We start from the raw sequence: 15385 nt of genomic DNA, 5'->3' as shown, positions 1-15385 counted from the left end.
AGAACCCTATTACACTTTTGATGCAGCCTGTGCATCACCAAAAACCTTAGTCCATCTCCTAATTAAGGCCCGCGATAGGGATACCTCCGCAGGGGATGCGCCCTCCTGGGTCAAGGTCCTCCATGAAGCCTTCCATCTCCCGGTTGGGGGGCCCACATGCTACACTCATTGAGCCAGTGTCTGACTCGTTCACACCCGATTTATCAATCCCAAATGTCACTGTAGCCACATTCTCCTTCAAATGCCATGAATCAATGTGTTGCGCTTTGATGTACACATCGCCCTCATGTACCTTGCCTTTCCTCTTTCTCGACACCAATTGGAACCCATCATCATCCACACGTGGTTGACTCCTGCTAGGCTCTTTAATCTTCGATGGTTCTGCATCCGTTGATCCCTCCATGTTCTTCATTCTGTCGGTACATTCTTTAACCTTGTTCGGAGGCCCACTAGTTGATGAGGTGCCGGCCCAAGTATCCGCCTTTGGGCGCCACTCTTGGCGGGTGATCTTGGGGACGTTGCTCGAGTAAAATTCCATGGTTGGTACTCGACGATCCATACCTCCACCCCGATTCTTCCTTCCCGAAGCATGACAATCTTCTTTCACGTGCCCAACATGTTTACAATTTGCACAAAACAAAGGGATATGGTCCCATGCCACTTTGTACTTTGAATCTTTACCTCGGATATTAAGGATGATTTCTTCCGGCGGGGGATCGAAATGTCAATCTCCACACAAATCCAAGCAAAGGAGAGTCGGCTTTGATGGATGGTGGTATGATCGGCTTGTAGTGGCTTGCCTTTTTTTTTTTAATGAAAAAAATATATATGCACCAGGAATATATGAATCAGTGATGCCCATACAATCAAAGATTCAATCACAGATTACCTAAAAAGCCATACACACTTTCCGTCCTTAATTCCCAACAATCTCTAACTATTTCATATTACATATCAATAGCCACACTAAGTTAGTTGATCGCCCATGATCATCGGAGCATCGCGATCACACGCAGCCTTGAAGCATCGAACCTGCAGCTCCGTTGCTCTTCTTCTTCTTGCTTTGCTTGGCCACTAAGAGGGAGATCCGAGCAAACCCATACTTCTTCCTCTTTATAGCCACTTCTTTGTTTTCCTTCCCACATTTCCTTGCAGAATTCTGATTACTACTTGGCTTGCTCAGCATTTGCCCCAGCGAAACCTTGCATTTCCCGGCTTGCACTCCATTCTTGTAGTCCTCAGTCAGCAGCAGTTTCCTGCTCAGTATCTGACTGATTGAGGGAGTCGGCCTCAGCACCTGCTTGAGCCCATTGCTGACTTGTCCCACGCCGTTGACATCAAGACGGTAGGAGTCTTTCCTCTTCAGTGACGGATTCTTGAACTTGGTGGAGTTGTGGACAGAGCGTTGTTTGAGGCCGTGCTCTGATTTCCACATGCGAAGCGCCTCCTCCACTGCTAGCTTCTCTTGATTGGCTGTTTCCACTCGGCTCAGTGCCTCTTCCAAAGCCTTCTTGCTTGTCTTCACTTCCCCTGTTGCTTCCTCAACTTTTTTCAAGATTTCTGTCTTCCATGCGTATGCTTCCTCAACTAGGAGCATTGTTCCTGCGACACTGCCCTTGCCGGCCGAGTCAGCTTCTTGCGCTTTGGAGATCAAGGAGGAGTATTCCTCGAACGTGAGGGTTACATCAGAGCAGGAGAGCGCCTTCATTTCAGCAAAAGCAACGGCTTCAGACGCTCGTGCAGCTTGTTTCATCTTCTTGGCCGCTATCAGCCTGACCTCTGCTGTCCTAATCCGAGCCTTGGTTTGCTCGATTTTAGACAACGCCCTTTGGATTTGTGTCCTAGCAGCCCCCCAACCTTCTTGAACTGATCCGTCTCCGAGCTCAGCTTCTGCGTGATATTTATGGGTCTTGAACATCGCCATCTATGACCTCCTCGAGCTTCTGTGTCTTTTGGTTTATCTCCTCTTCAAAACATGAGATTCTCAATGTGTTTGAAGACAGCCTCTGACGGGTCCTCTCAAGGGACGCCCTCTCCCTCTCGATTTTCTTGCTGTATGCATCAACTGCGGCTCTGATGTCAGCAAGTTTAGTGGTCGTCCGCATTAGGTTCAACTTTGCCTGCTTCAGCTCCAAGAGAATGAAACCGGGAGCTTCCGAGGGGCACAAGTCCACACCACCAATACCATTCTCATCGTTTTTGTATTTTCCTTCCTGTCCAGGCACTTCACCAGCTCGATTCTTCACTTCACTAGTTGATTCTGCATTGATCTGGGACGTCTCCTTCTGTAGCTTCAGTTTCAACTCCTCAACTACATTCTTGGTCGTTTCGAGTTCCTTCAAGACATCGAGTGTCTCCCTCTCCTTCATAAAAAGATCTCTTTCAAGTTGTGCAGTTTGTCCCTCCAAATTGGCAACATCAACAACCACTTCTCTCTCATGCTGGGAGGAATGTTGAGAAGAAGGCTTATGAGAATTAGGTTTCCAAAATCCCATGCCGCCGAAGCGGTTCACCGCCTCCTTCACCGATTCGAACGGCGCCGAAGTGTCGATTTCGGCCCGGCCCTAGCTTGTAGTGGCTTGCCTAAGAGATTACCGATTGCCATAATGGCCGATTCCTCATAGAGATGCGCCGGGATGCCCATGATGTTGCACCAAACAGCAACAATCGGCGACTCAAAGAATGTATCGAAGTCCGACACCCATTTGAAAACCCTCATCGGGTGAACATCAACATACCAATTTGGGCTCCCATTAGGACCATTTAACACCTTAGCATAGTCGGCCATCTCATGGAATTGGATTAAAATATGCTTGGCATTCAAGTATTTCCAAGTAAATGAACCAACAAACCCCAATCCTCCTAGACTTTTTTGTATTTGGTAAGTAGATGGGAGCGAATGGGAGAATTTTCCAACGACAGCTAGCCCTAGCTTCTCCAAGAGGTAGTCCGTTTCTAAGTCGGAAAAGGAGAGGGATGGTGTACCTTCAAAACAGCCGGCTATCCCCAAGGCTTTGATCTTGGTGGCATCCAACGAGATTGGCTCGGCTTTTTGGAATTTTTGCGTGGCTGGTGCTCCTTCCAGGGATCCCATCCCCACGCGAGATAGGGATTCTTTCACCTCCTTCCACGCTCCGGCCGGCGGAACCAGCTTTTTCGGCGAGGATTCCGGCGATAGTGCATCGGGAGGCCGACCCCCTTTGCGTTCACCATTGACTAGAGGTGGGAGGGAGGGGTGTGTGTCACATGGGGTTGAATTTGAATTCAAATTGTCACTTACCAAAAAAGGGCCAACACTTACTTCCCCATGCAAAGTAGAATTTGGCCTTTCCTCCATTTGTAGGTCACATGCATCCACTTCCTCACATGTCACCCCCACACCAAGACAAGGGTTCACATGACCTCTTGTACCATCCACATGTTGAACGTTGACCAGCACCTTCTCCTTGTGTGGAACATCAAGGTCCCCACTGGCCGGCGCCGGTGAAATTCCGGCGACCTCCTCACAATCGGGTTCCTCCATTTCACACGTTGGCGTGCTCCCTTCTTTAGCCATTTGAGCTAGTACGTTCAACATCTCCCCAACAAGGGCTTGCTCAACCTCCAGGGACCTCCTCCCTTCACCATGGGGCTTGCCGACGAGTCCATCAACCATTTCAAACGCCATCTTCTTCTTAGCCCGACTAACCTCCGAACCAGATTCAAGACCGGCTCGTTTGAGGGCTTGTCGAGCTTTCTCCGGGTGGGGTGTGCCAACCCTTTTGGTCTTAGGCCGTGCAAGCGAAGAAACTTCTTACTCCGGCAAGGAAAGGGGCTGCATCGCGTGTATCAAGGCCGCAGCCTCTCCCTCCGGCAGCTCTCCACCGGACTTCACCATGTGTCGGATGCAACAATCACGTTTCACCTCCCTCAAAAGGGAGGGAGGGAGAGTGGACGAATTCTAGAGAGAAGGGAGAGCTTCTCTCTCTACTTCCCCTCTTCATCCAGGGACTTGGTGCAACTAGTATTTGGAGGGAGTTTGATGGCTGATTCGAGGGCTCTTCCCCCCCTTCGAATCAATGATACAATCCCTGAGAGACTTGAAGTATGGTCACACAGAATCCAGCAACGGGGTAGGAAACATATTTTCCGAGCCATGTCGTACCTCATTTTCTAGGTCATTTGGGTAGAGCAAAATAGAAGCCGGCATGAGCAGGTAAATTTCAAACCTTTCAATATGGTTTGGCAGGTTCAAATGTACATCCAGAATGGCATGGCCAACGGAAATATTAAGGCCAAGCACTGGAAAGGCGCGAATCTGAAGATGAGCATACAGAATCAATCCGTGCCGCGAACTCCAAGATCGCTCACCATGCAAATCAAGTGGCACCCTCCGGAACCGCCTTGGATCAAGATTAACACAGATGGGGCATACATGATGGAACCGGATAAGGTCGGAGGGGGAGGGGTCGTTCGGGACCACTCTGGCAAGATGCTCGGGGCTTTTACCACCCCCCTCGCCGCTCACTCGGCCTTGGAGGCCGAGTTCATGTCCCTGTATCACGGTTTGCAATTGGCTATGGAATTCCGCCTCTCTATCTGGATTGAGTCAGACGCCGAACAAGCCATCAAGTTACTCATCGGAAACTCATGGGGTCCCGCGCACGCTTTCCAAGCCATGGCACGCCTGGTCACCCTCAAGCGTCAACTCAACATCAGGGCCACCTTCATTCACCGGGAAGGAAACCGTGCCGCGGATATGCTTGCCAAAATGGGCCTTGAGCAAGCCAACTACACCCGCATGAAAACACACACCGCACCAAGATTGCTCAGAGCCATTGTCCGCTTGGAAGGGATGCGAATCCCCAACATCCGAGTTAGAAATGCAGATAATGAGTAGGTTTTGATCTAATGAAGGCTCCTCCGATCCCGGCCTAATGGACGCCAAAGAGTACGTAGGTGTCGAGCCCTCTACCGGCATGTCACCTTCCTACTCTTGGGGAGTAATAGCTCTAGTGTTTTTGTACATCCTTTTTGATAACCTAGACATAGATCGTGCGGGTCCTTTGTAATTTTGATTGTAACTCTTTTTGGTATGCAATATAGGGATGAGGGACCCATGAACCCTCCACCGTGAAGGTGTTTGATTAAAAAAAAAGCAGAAGAGGATACGGATGCACATCCACAAAATTAATGTGAATGGCCACGAACTTACGGATGCAGAGGAGATTAAACAATCGGCGGTGGAGTTCTTTAAAAACCTCCTTGCGCCCGACCCTGTCGCTCTCTCGGAGCCGGACCTTAACTTGATTCAACAACTCCCACCTTCAGAGAAATGGCAGAGCTATCCACTCCGCCGGACGCGGATGAAATCAAAAGAGCGGTTTTTTATATCTCAGGGGACAGTGCACCAGGGCCCTATGGCTTCTTCGCCACTTTCTTCCAAGCATGCTGGGGCATTGTGGGACCGGACGTGGTCGCAGCCATCCGACAGTTCTTCCAAGGAGCCTATCTCCCCCGAAGTGTTACGGCAACAAGTATTGTTCTCATTCCCAAGAAACCATCGCCGGTCACCTGGGGAGATTACCGACCCATTAGCCTCTGCAATGTCTTCAATAAAATCATCACAAAGGTTCTCACTAAGAGGCTCACACCGATCCTCCCACTGGTCATTGCCCCGAACCAGAGCGGGTTTGTGAAGGGTAGGCTTCTTAATGACAATGTCTTACTTGCGCATGAAATGTTTCATGAACTCTCGCGAGGATCCCCAGCCCCGAATGTGGCGGTCAAGATTGACATGGCTAAGGCCTACGACCGTGTTCAATGGCCTTTCCTTCTAAAGGTCCTACGGCGCATGGGCTTCTCGGAGCCTTGGCTCGCTATGGGGGAAAGATGCGTGGGATCCTGCTGGTTTTTGGTCCTCATTAATGGGGCTCCCTAGGGTTTCTTCAAGTCGACGAGGGGATTAAGGCAAGAGGACCCCATTTCCCCGGCCCTGTTTGTGATTGCTGCGGACTACCTATCAAGGTCACTTGATAAGCTCACCCTGGGACAAAAAGAAATGACATATAAGGCCACCCGACACTGCATGGAGATTAGCCACCTGGCCTATGCTGACAATATCATAATATTTACCCAAGCGGCCACATCGACCATTCGTAGGCTCAGAGCTTGCCTTGATGAGTATGCGGGGATTTCAGGGCAACAAATCAACCTCGCTAAGAGCAATTTCTACATTGCTGATAGACATGAAGGGTGTGTTAATCTAATCCAAAACGAAAGACGCTTTTCGCGAGGTATCAAGCGTACAGATATGTTTATGTTTCTTCGGAAAAAGATTGCCGCTAGGATTTCAGGATGGGCACATCTCCATCTCTCGTTTGGAGGTAGGCTCACCCTCATTAAAAGTACTCCAGAGGCGGTCCCGCTCCACATCTTCCAAGCCATTGAACCAACAGCTGGTGCCCTCAAACAACTTGATCAACAACTGGCCCGTTTCTTCTGGGGTGCTACGAATGAGAAGAAAAGAACACACTGGATCGGCTTGGACCAAATTTGCCTACCGACCGAGAAAGGGGGACTCGGCATCCGCAAATCCACGGAGGTGCTCCGAGCCTTTAATGTTAAACTATGGTGGCGAATTCGTGAACAAAGCTCCCTCTGGGCTAAGTACATGAAGGCCAAATACTGTACTAATGTCTCCCCCATTGCGGCTAAACCCTCGGGTAGGCACAACCCAAAGTGGAAGAGGCTCTTAAAAGTGCGAGCCCAAGCACATCCACACGTTAGATGGGTGGTGGGAAACAGTGAGATCTACTTTTGGGATGACTTCGGGCTAGGGGATGTTTCCTTTAGGGATTATTGCATTGATGATAGAGGTGCCTCACTTACCCCGGTATCGAATTATATTCGGGAAGGGGCTTGGAACGAGGCCAAACTCCAAATGCTCCACGACCAAGCCGGGCTCCCGTCTCAGGTAATCACACAAATTCTCGATACCCCAATCCTCCTGGGGGAGCCGGACACGCCATGATGGAATCTTTCTCGGCTAGGCGACTTCTTGCTTGCCAAGACTTGGGATACTATTCGCTCTCAAAGACCGATCATCTCGGGCCTTGATGATGTTTGGAAGGCTGGCCTCACCAACTCTATTGCTATTTTCAATTGGAGGTTTTGTCGAACCTAATGTCGAATCTCTCCAACACCTGTTAATTCAAGGCCGTGGAGCATCCAGTATTTGGAGGGAGTTCGATGGCTGGTTTGAGGGTTCCTCCCCAACCCTCCGTATTAATGATACTATACCAGAGAGGCTAGTAGTGTGGTCGCAGCGAATCCACCAACCGGATAAGAAACACCTGTGCCGAGCCATGCCGTACCTCATCCTCTGGTTCATTTTGGCGGAGCGAAATAGAAGCCGCCATGAACAGGTAACTTTCAAACCTTATCACGTGGTCCGGCAGGTTCAATTGCACATTCGGAACGGCATGGTTAATGGGAATATTAAGCCCAAACATTAGAAAGGAGTTAAACTCAAGATGAGTGTCCCGAGCCATCCCGAGGCAAGGACCCCGAGGACGGTAGCTATGTAAGTCAAATGGCACCCGCCGGACCGGCCCTGGGTCAAGATCAACACAGATGGAGCATTCTCGGTGACAACAGGCAAGGCATGAGGGGGAGGCGTCCTTCGGGACCATTCCAGGAAATTGCTAACAGCCTTCGCCACCCCCTTGGCCGCCCACTCAGCTCTGGAGGCCGAGCTCATGGCTATGTTTCTCGGACTGACCCTTGCCAAGGACTTTGGGAAACCTATTTTTATCGAGTCGGATGCGGAGCAAGCCATCAACCTCCTTAATGGGCCGACCTGGGGACTTGCGCACATTCGCCGAGTCATGGCCCGCTTTATCATCCTCAAACGACAACTTACCATTAGGGCCACCTCCATCCCCTGGGAAGGGAATCGAGCGGCGGATTTGCTCTCTAAGATGGGCCTAGAACAACACGACTACACCCACATGGCAATGCAGACTGCTCCCAGATTACTCAAAGCCATCATCCGGTTGGATGAGATGGGAACCCCCAATATCTGAGTAAGAACTGAAGATCACGAGTAGTGCATGGACCGTGGACGGTCGCTACAATCATGGATTAGAGGATGCTATAGAGTATGCAGGTGTCGAGCCCTCTACCGGCTTGTCCCCTTTATACTCTTGTAGTGTAATAGCTCTAGTGTTGTTTGTACATTATTTTTGATCACCTAGACGTAGAATGATTGGACCTCTTGTAATCTTCGATTGTAACCCCACTTTTGGTTTGAAATATAGGGATGAGGGACCCACGAACCCTCCACCGTGAAGGTGTTTAATTAAAAAAAAAGAAACAGAAAAGAAAGCCACGAAGAATGGGCCACTTTGATCCAAATGGAGGGGGGACTTCCAACGAGGTACATTCCGGTTCCTTTATCTGGGAGTTCCCATTTATCAGGGCGTTAAGCGAACTGACATGTTTATGTTTATTCGGGTGAAAATCTCCGCAAGGATCTCCGGGTGTGCCCACTGGCACCTTTCCTTTGGGGGGGAGACTTCCGCTCATCAAAAGCACACTTGAAGCGGTGCCGATCCATATTTTCCAAGCCATTGAACCAACAGCCGGTGCCCTCAAGCAATTGGACCAGCAACTGGCTAGATTCTTTAGGGGTTAATCAAATGATAGGAAAAAGACCCATTGGATCGGATGGGACCAGATTTGTCTCCCTACCGCCGAGGGAGGACTTGGCGTCCGCAAGTCCAAAGAAGTCCTACGTGCCTTTGGTATCAAACTTTGGTGGCGTTTTCGGTAGCAGAACTCTCTATGGGCGAAATACATGATGACCAAGTACTGCAACAACAATTCATCGCTCTCGGCTAGATCATCGGGGAAGCATAGCACAACTTGGAAAAGGCTTATCAAAGTCCGGGCCCAAGCCCAGCCTCACATTCGATGGGTGGTGGGACAAGGCTAAATCTGTTTTTGGGATGATATATGGCTCGGCAAGTCTACCTTAATGGAACTCTCACTTGATGAAAGGGGATGCCCGAAAGCCTTGGTCGAGGACTTCATCCGGGAAGGGACCTGGGATGAGCCCAAGCTCCGGCTGCTCCATGCTCAGGCTATCCTTTTAGAGTGGGCTGTTCAACAAATCTTCGACACAACAATTGTAGCCGGGAGACCGGACATCCCGTGATGGAACCTCTCCCCCGCCTCAGGGACTTCTCACTCGCCACGACGTGGGAGACCATCCGAACACATCGCCCCATCGCCCGGGGATTAGATGACATTTGGAAAGCTGGCCTTACCACCTCAATCTCCATTTTCATATGGAGGCTGCTCTCAAACCAAATCCCCATCAATACAAAACTCCAATGGCGAAAAATGGAGCTGGCATCAAAGTGTCAATGTTACCCGCATAGGCCAGGCATCGAGTCACTTCAGCAGTTGTTCATCCAAGGGTCGGGGGCAATCAACGTATGGAGAGAATTTAATGTATGGTTCGAAGGATCCTTCCCCTCAATCCGGATCAACGATACGATTCCAGAAAGACTCGGGGTATGGGAGCGGAGATTACAACAACCAAGCAAAAAGCATCTCAACCATGCCATGCCATACCTCATCTTGTGGTTCATTTGGGCAGAAAGGAACAAGAGCCAACACCAAATGACACAATTCAGGCCGTTAAACGTGGTCTGGAACAATATGGCAAGTGGAACTATCAAGCAGAAACACTGGAAGGGAGTTTTGCTCAACATGAGCGTACCAAGGTCTTAGAGAGAGAAGCTCTCCCTTCTCTCTAGATTCCCCCACCCAATCAACACTCCTTTGCTGCTCCGCCGGACCTTGAACCACCCTCTTCCCACCCTTCCGACGTCTCACAACCACTGTGTGAAGCCTTCACCAACACCCTCTCCAAACTCGCCACCACAAACCTTGATCTCCCTTGACCGGAACCGAGCGCTTTCCTCTCCCGAAACCTCTCATAACCGGCCTTACGAGCTCATCACTAGGACGGCCATGCCGGAACCCCCACCGCTCCCCACTCCCCCCCACCGCTCCCCACTCCCCCCTCCAAAGGTACAAAAAAGAAAGGCATGAAGAATCGGATTGTGGCTAGAAAGAGCACCCCGACACCCCCTTCCAAAGGAACCGGTCGGAAAAGGTTCGTGCCCTCACCGCTTCCGGAGGATAAGCAACTGCGGAAAAAACTCTCCTTTGGTCTAATGAAGGGTCTCCCTCCAAGACATTGAAATGTAAGGGACCCCTTTTCCCGGCTTCCCTATCGCCAGACAAGGAGGGGACACCCACGAAGTCCACGGGCGACTTCATGAGCGACAACGCTGAAAAAGATTATTGCGACGTTACCGGCGAGATCCTACCCCTCGACCAAATTTTCGGCGACGGCCAGTCGACCGTTGGAGCAAGTGGTGATCCAGCCTCGTTCGTACCCCCACCCCTCCATGCTAACCCACGTGATGCACAACACCCCATACTGGTTGGAGCTGTCAACTTGCCAAATATGGATAAAGGAACAAATTCCCTTTTGAAAAGCTCCTTTGTCCCTTACCAACCCAATGGAGGCGTCACATGTGCTGCAAAGGGATCCTTGGGAGATGTGATAGTCAACATCCCTAATTTGGTAAAAGAAACAAACCTTCTTTTGGAAAGTCACATAAACCCATATCAGCTTGGTGATTCACATGGGGACCGAGATGGATGGAAAAAAGGACGGCATCCTTCATCTTGCCTCCATGGACACGGCGGAAATGCTCGACAACATGGCGGCGCAACCTCTTATCGCCCCCAATCCGACGGAGGTTGAGCACTCGCCGGCTGAACCCTCTCCTCTCCGGCCGATGCTTTTAGAACCTCATGCTCCATCCTACGAGGACTTCCCACCCCTTGAGAGGGGGAGAATTCAGAGACTTCGGGACTCTTTTGAAGTTGGTCAGCCGCAGCCCGGACACGAAGGAGTTTGGCCGAAGCCAAAATATGGTGGCCAGCCGTCCCGTGTCTCAATGGGACGGGGTGAGGGCTCGGCCGATACCAACCGCGCCCCATTCTTAGAGCCGAGGACCATGCAAGTGGAGGGCGTCTCGGGCACAGCGGAAGTCTCGGCCGTCTCGGGAGTGTCGAGCACGTCGGGTACTTCGGGCATCTCGGTAATGGAGGGCGTCTCGGGGACTCTGTGCGCTGCGGCCGGTATGGAGTCGTCGGACCCGCACAAGACGGGATATGCTCTGGAGAAACCCAAGCCATCCTCGACCAATCGAGTCGAGACTATTCGGCCAAAACAGGAGGGATGCCGGAAAAGAACATGAATGGCTAAACACAGGCCGGTTGTGGGGAACCCAACCCGAAACATAACCACACTCCAAAGACCATGGCGGACCTGCTCCGTGGAATACCAAATACCGACGGGCCACAAGTCTTCGTCCCCGAGAATATCCCGAACATTGGATTTGCTTCCACTTCCAATGGCATCCCGTCTATCTATTTCTCCGGCGCCAAAATACAAAAATTAGCAACAAGCCTCGGGCACGCAATTGTGGGTAAGTTTTCGCATTCTATCCCGTCCTCCCCTCAAATCCAAAAAGCTCTTGATAATATTAAATTTTGTCGAGGATTTTCGTGGAAATATATTAACGCCAAGCATATACTTGTTCAATTTTTTTTATCTAAACACCATCACGGTAGAGGGTTCGTGGGTCGCTCATCCCTATATTGCAAAAAACAGAGTTACAATCGGAGTTACAAGAGGCCCTATCAACCAGTATCTAGGTACACAAGACAATATACAAAAAACACTAGAGCAATCACACTACGAGAATAGGTGGGGGACATGCTGAGGAAGGCTCCACCCCTGCGTACTCTCAAGCGTCCGATAAGATCAGGGTTGGTGGGGCCTCTCGCTAGCCAAGCCCTACTCTTGGTCTTCATCTCTGATGCGGATGTTGGGGATGCCCATCTCATCCAAACGGACAATGGCCTTTAGCATTCTTGGGGCAGATTGAGGAGTCAGACGAAGGTAGGAGGGTTGTTCCAGGCCCATTTTGGCTAGCAAGTCCGCGGCCTTGTTTCCTTCCCGGTGGATGAAGGTGGTTCTGACGATCTGTTGTTGCTTGAGGATGGCTAATCGTGCCATGATTCGGCGAGTGTGGGCTGGCCCCCATGAAGGCCCATTGATAAGCTTAGTGGCTTGTTCGGCATCGGACTCAACCCATATGGCCTGCCCGAATATTTTGGCCAAGGTCAGCCCGAAGTACATGGCCATGAGCTCGGCTTCCAAGGCCGAATGTGCATCAAGGGGAGCAGTGAAGGCAGCCAACATTCTCCCGGAAAAGTCACGGAGCACACCTCCCCCTCCTGCTTTATCTGTTGCCTTCACGTACACGCCATCCGTATTGAGCTTGATCCATGGGCGCTCCGGGGTATGCCACTTGACCTGCATAGCAAGCGGTCTCCTTCCCCGTGTCTTCGGTTGACTCGGGATATTCATCTTGAGCTTCATACCCTTCCAATGCTTTGGTTCAACCTTCCCATTAATCTTGCTGTTCCGGATGCACATTTGGACTTGCCACACTACATTAAACGACTTCCCCTAATGGGACTCTGAATTGGTATGTTGATATCCATCCGATGAGGGTGTTCAAGTGGACGCCGGATTTTGACACGTTCTTTGAGTCGCCAATTGTTTCCGTTTGGTGTAACATCATGGGAATCCCGGCTCATCTATTTGAGGAATCGGCCCTAATGGCAATCGTTAAGCTCCTTAGCAAGCCACTACAAGCTGATCATGCCACAATTCATCAAAGTCGGCTCTCCTTTGCTAGGATATTTATAGAGATTGACATCTCTATCACCCCACCGGAAGAGATCATCCTCACTATCCGAGGCAATGATTCATGGTACAAAGTGGTATGGGACCGTATCCCCTTGTTTTGTGCTAATTGTAAACATGTTGGCCATGTGAAAGATGATTGTCATGCATCGGGAAGAAAGGATCGGGGTGGAGGCAAGGATCGTCGAGCACCAACCAAGGAGAACTACTCGAGCCATGCCCCCAAGATCAACCGCCGTGAGTTGTGCCCAAAGGCGGACACTTGGTCCGGCACTTCATCAACCCTTTGGGCATTCGGAGAAGCTAAAGATTGTAACAAACAAGCGAAGAACATTGAGGGTACATCAGGTGCGAAACCGTCGAAGCCATGAGTGGCTAGTAGGTGTCAACCAAGTGTGGAGGAGTAGGGTTTCCAATTGGTGTCGAGAAAAGGGAAAGGCAAGGTACATGAGGCCGACATGTACATCAAAGCTCCACACATCGATAATTGTCATTTGAAGGAGAATGTTGCTACGGTGACATTTGGGATTGATAAATCGGGTATGAATGAGTCGGGCATTAGCTCAATGAGTGTACCATGTGGGCCCCCAACCGGGAGATAGAGGGCTTCATCGAGGACCTTGACCCAGGAGGGTATGTCCCTTGCGGAGGCATCCCTATTGTGGGCCTTAATTAGGAGATGGACTAAGGTTTTGGGGATGCAGAGGCTGCATCAATAAAATTGTAATAGGGTTTTAAGAGTATATAGATGACCACTCTAGTTGGTAGGGAGGCCCTTGTTGTGATCTAATTGTCATGGCGAGTCGTCACTCTTTGGCGACTCGGTGTTGGGTTGGGTGTTGCATTGGTATCTGGTAATGCACAGGTGTGGGTCCGCCTCAACCCTTCACCCCTTGGGGTGTTTATCTAAAAACAAAAGCGTAAATTGTCGAGATTTGGAGCTTTGGAATGCATGTCTCCCCTATGTGCCTTGCCTTTCCTCTTCCTTGACACCAATTGAAACCCATCCTCGTCCACGCTAGGTTGCCTCTCAAAGGGTGCTCTTGGGACCAACGGTTGGGCGTCCATAACGCCCTCCTTGTCCTTCTTTTGGTTGCCACTATCTTTCTCCTTGTTCGTGTGATCAATGCTCGGTGAAGTGCCAACCCTATTCGCCTCCTTTGGGAGCCGTTCAGGGCGGATGATCTTGGGGTCATGGTTAGGGTGCTGCACCTTTGTTGGTGTTCGGTAATCCTTACTTCCAAGACGCCCCTTCCTTCCCAACGCATGACACTTATCAATGATGTGTCCAACATGTTTACAATTCACGCAAAACAGCGGGATACGGTCCCATGCCACTTTGTGTCTTGATTCTTTGCCTAGGATGCTTAGTATAATCTCCTCCGTCGGTGGGTTGGAGATATAGATTTCGACAAAAATCCTAGCAAAGGAAAGCCGAGTTTGGTTGATAGTGGCATGGTCCACTTGTAGCAGCTTGCCTAGAAGCTTGCCGATATCCATGAGGGTCGATACCTCAAAGAGGTGAGCCGGAACTCCCATGATATTGCACCACACGACAACTATCGGCGACTCGAAGAACGTATCAAAGTCAGGCTCCCACTTGAACACCCTGATTGGGTGAATGTCAACAAACCAAACTGGACTCCCATTAGGTCCACTTAAGACCTTAGCATAGTCAGCCATAGCTTGGAATTGAAGTAGAATGTGCTTGGCGTTCAAGTATTTCCAAGTGAAGGAACCAACTAACATCCTACTTCAAAAACGCTCTCCCTTCTCTCTAACTTCTCTCTCTAAACTCCTCGACGTCGACGGTAACTAGGCGTCTTCCCCGCCGACGGGGCAGCCGAGGGACACGCGCGGTCTCTCGGCCAAGGTTTCTCTCGTCCGTCCGGAGGTGACATGTGCTTGCACCTGATCCCATGGTGAAATCCGGTGGTGAGCTACCGGAGGGGGATATCACGGCGGTTAGCTCCACAACGCAACCCCTCTCTTTGACGGAATGGAACTTCCACTCGAATGCAAGACCCAAAACAAAGCGGGCAGGTACGCCACATCCGGAGAAGCCACGAAGAGGCCTCGCTTGTGCTGGATCAGAATTTGGATCGGATGTTTGTAGGGCCAAAAAGAAGATGTCATTTGAAATGGTAGAGAACCTAGCGCTGAGGCACATGGTGAAGGGAGGGGATCGCCGGAACTTAGGCAAGCCCATATTGGTGAGATGTTGAGCTCGTTAGCTCAAATGGCAAATGAAGGGCGCCCTCCCAAGATTGCAATGGAGATGCCCAACTCCGAGGAGGTGGCCGGAATTTCTTCGGCGCCGGCGAGCCGGAGTGAGCTGGACCAACACCCAACCGGTGCAAGTACAATGCATCACATGGGTCCTAGGCTAGATGATGGGGTGGCATGTGATGTGTTGGAATCATGTGACTTGCAAAAAGAGGTAGAAACAAAGACCACTTTGCATGGGGAAGAAGGTGTTGCTCCAAATGGGAAAATGACAAGTTGTACTCACAAGCAACACCATGTGCTACTTTCCTC

General features: G+C 50.5%; 1 pseudogene; it reads right to left on the bottom strand.

Moving 5' to 3' along the window:
• Positions 1-935: 935 nt before the first annotated feature.
• LOC121779026 lies at positions 936-3667 on the bottom strand (annotated as a pseudogene).
• Positions 3668-15385: the final 11718 nt, after the last annotated feature.

This window comes from Salvia splendens, chromosome 19, assembly GCF_004379255.2.
Source record: "Salvia splendens isolate huo1 chromosome 19, SspV2, whole genome shotgun sequence".
Classification (NCBI taxonomy): Eukaryota; Viridiplantae; Streptophyta; class Magnoliopsida; order Lamiales; family Lamiaceae; genus Salvia; species Salvia splendens.
The sequence above is the reverse complement of the archived record's forward strand: the minus strand, read 5'-3'. Positions and strand labels throughout refer to the sequence as shown.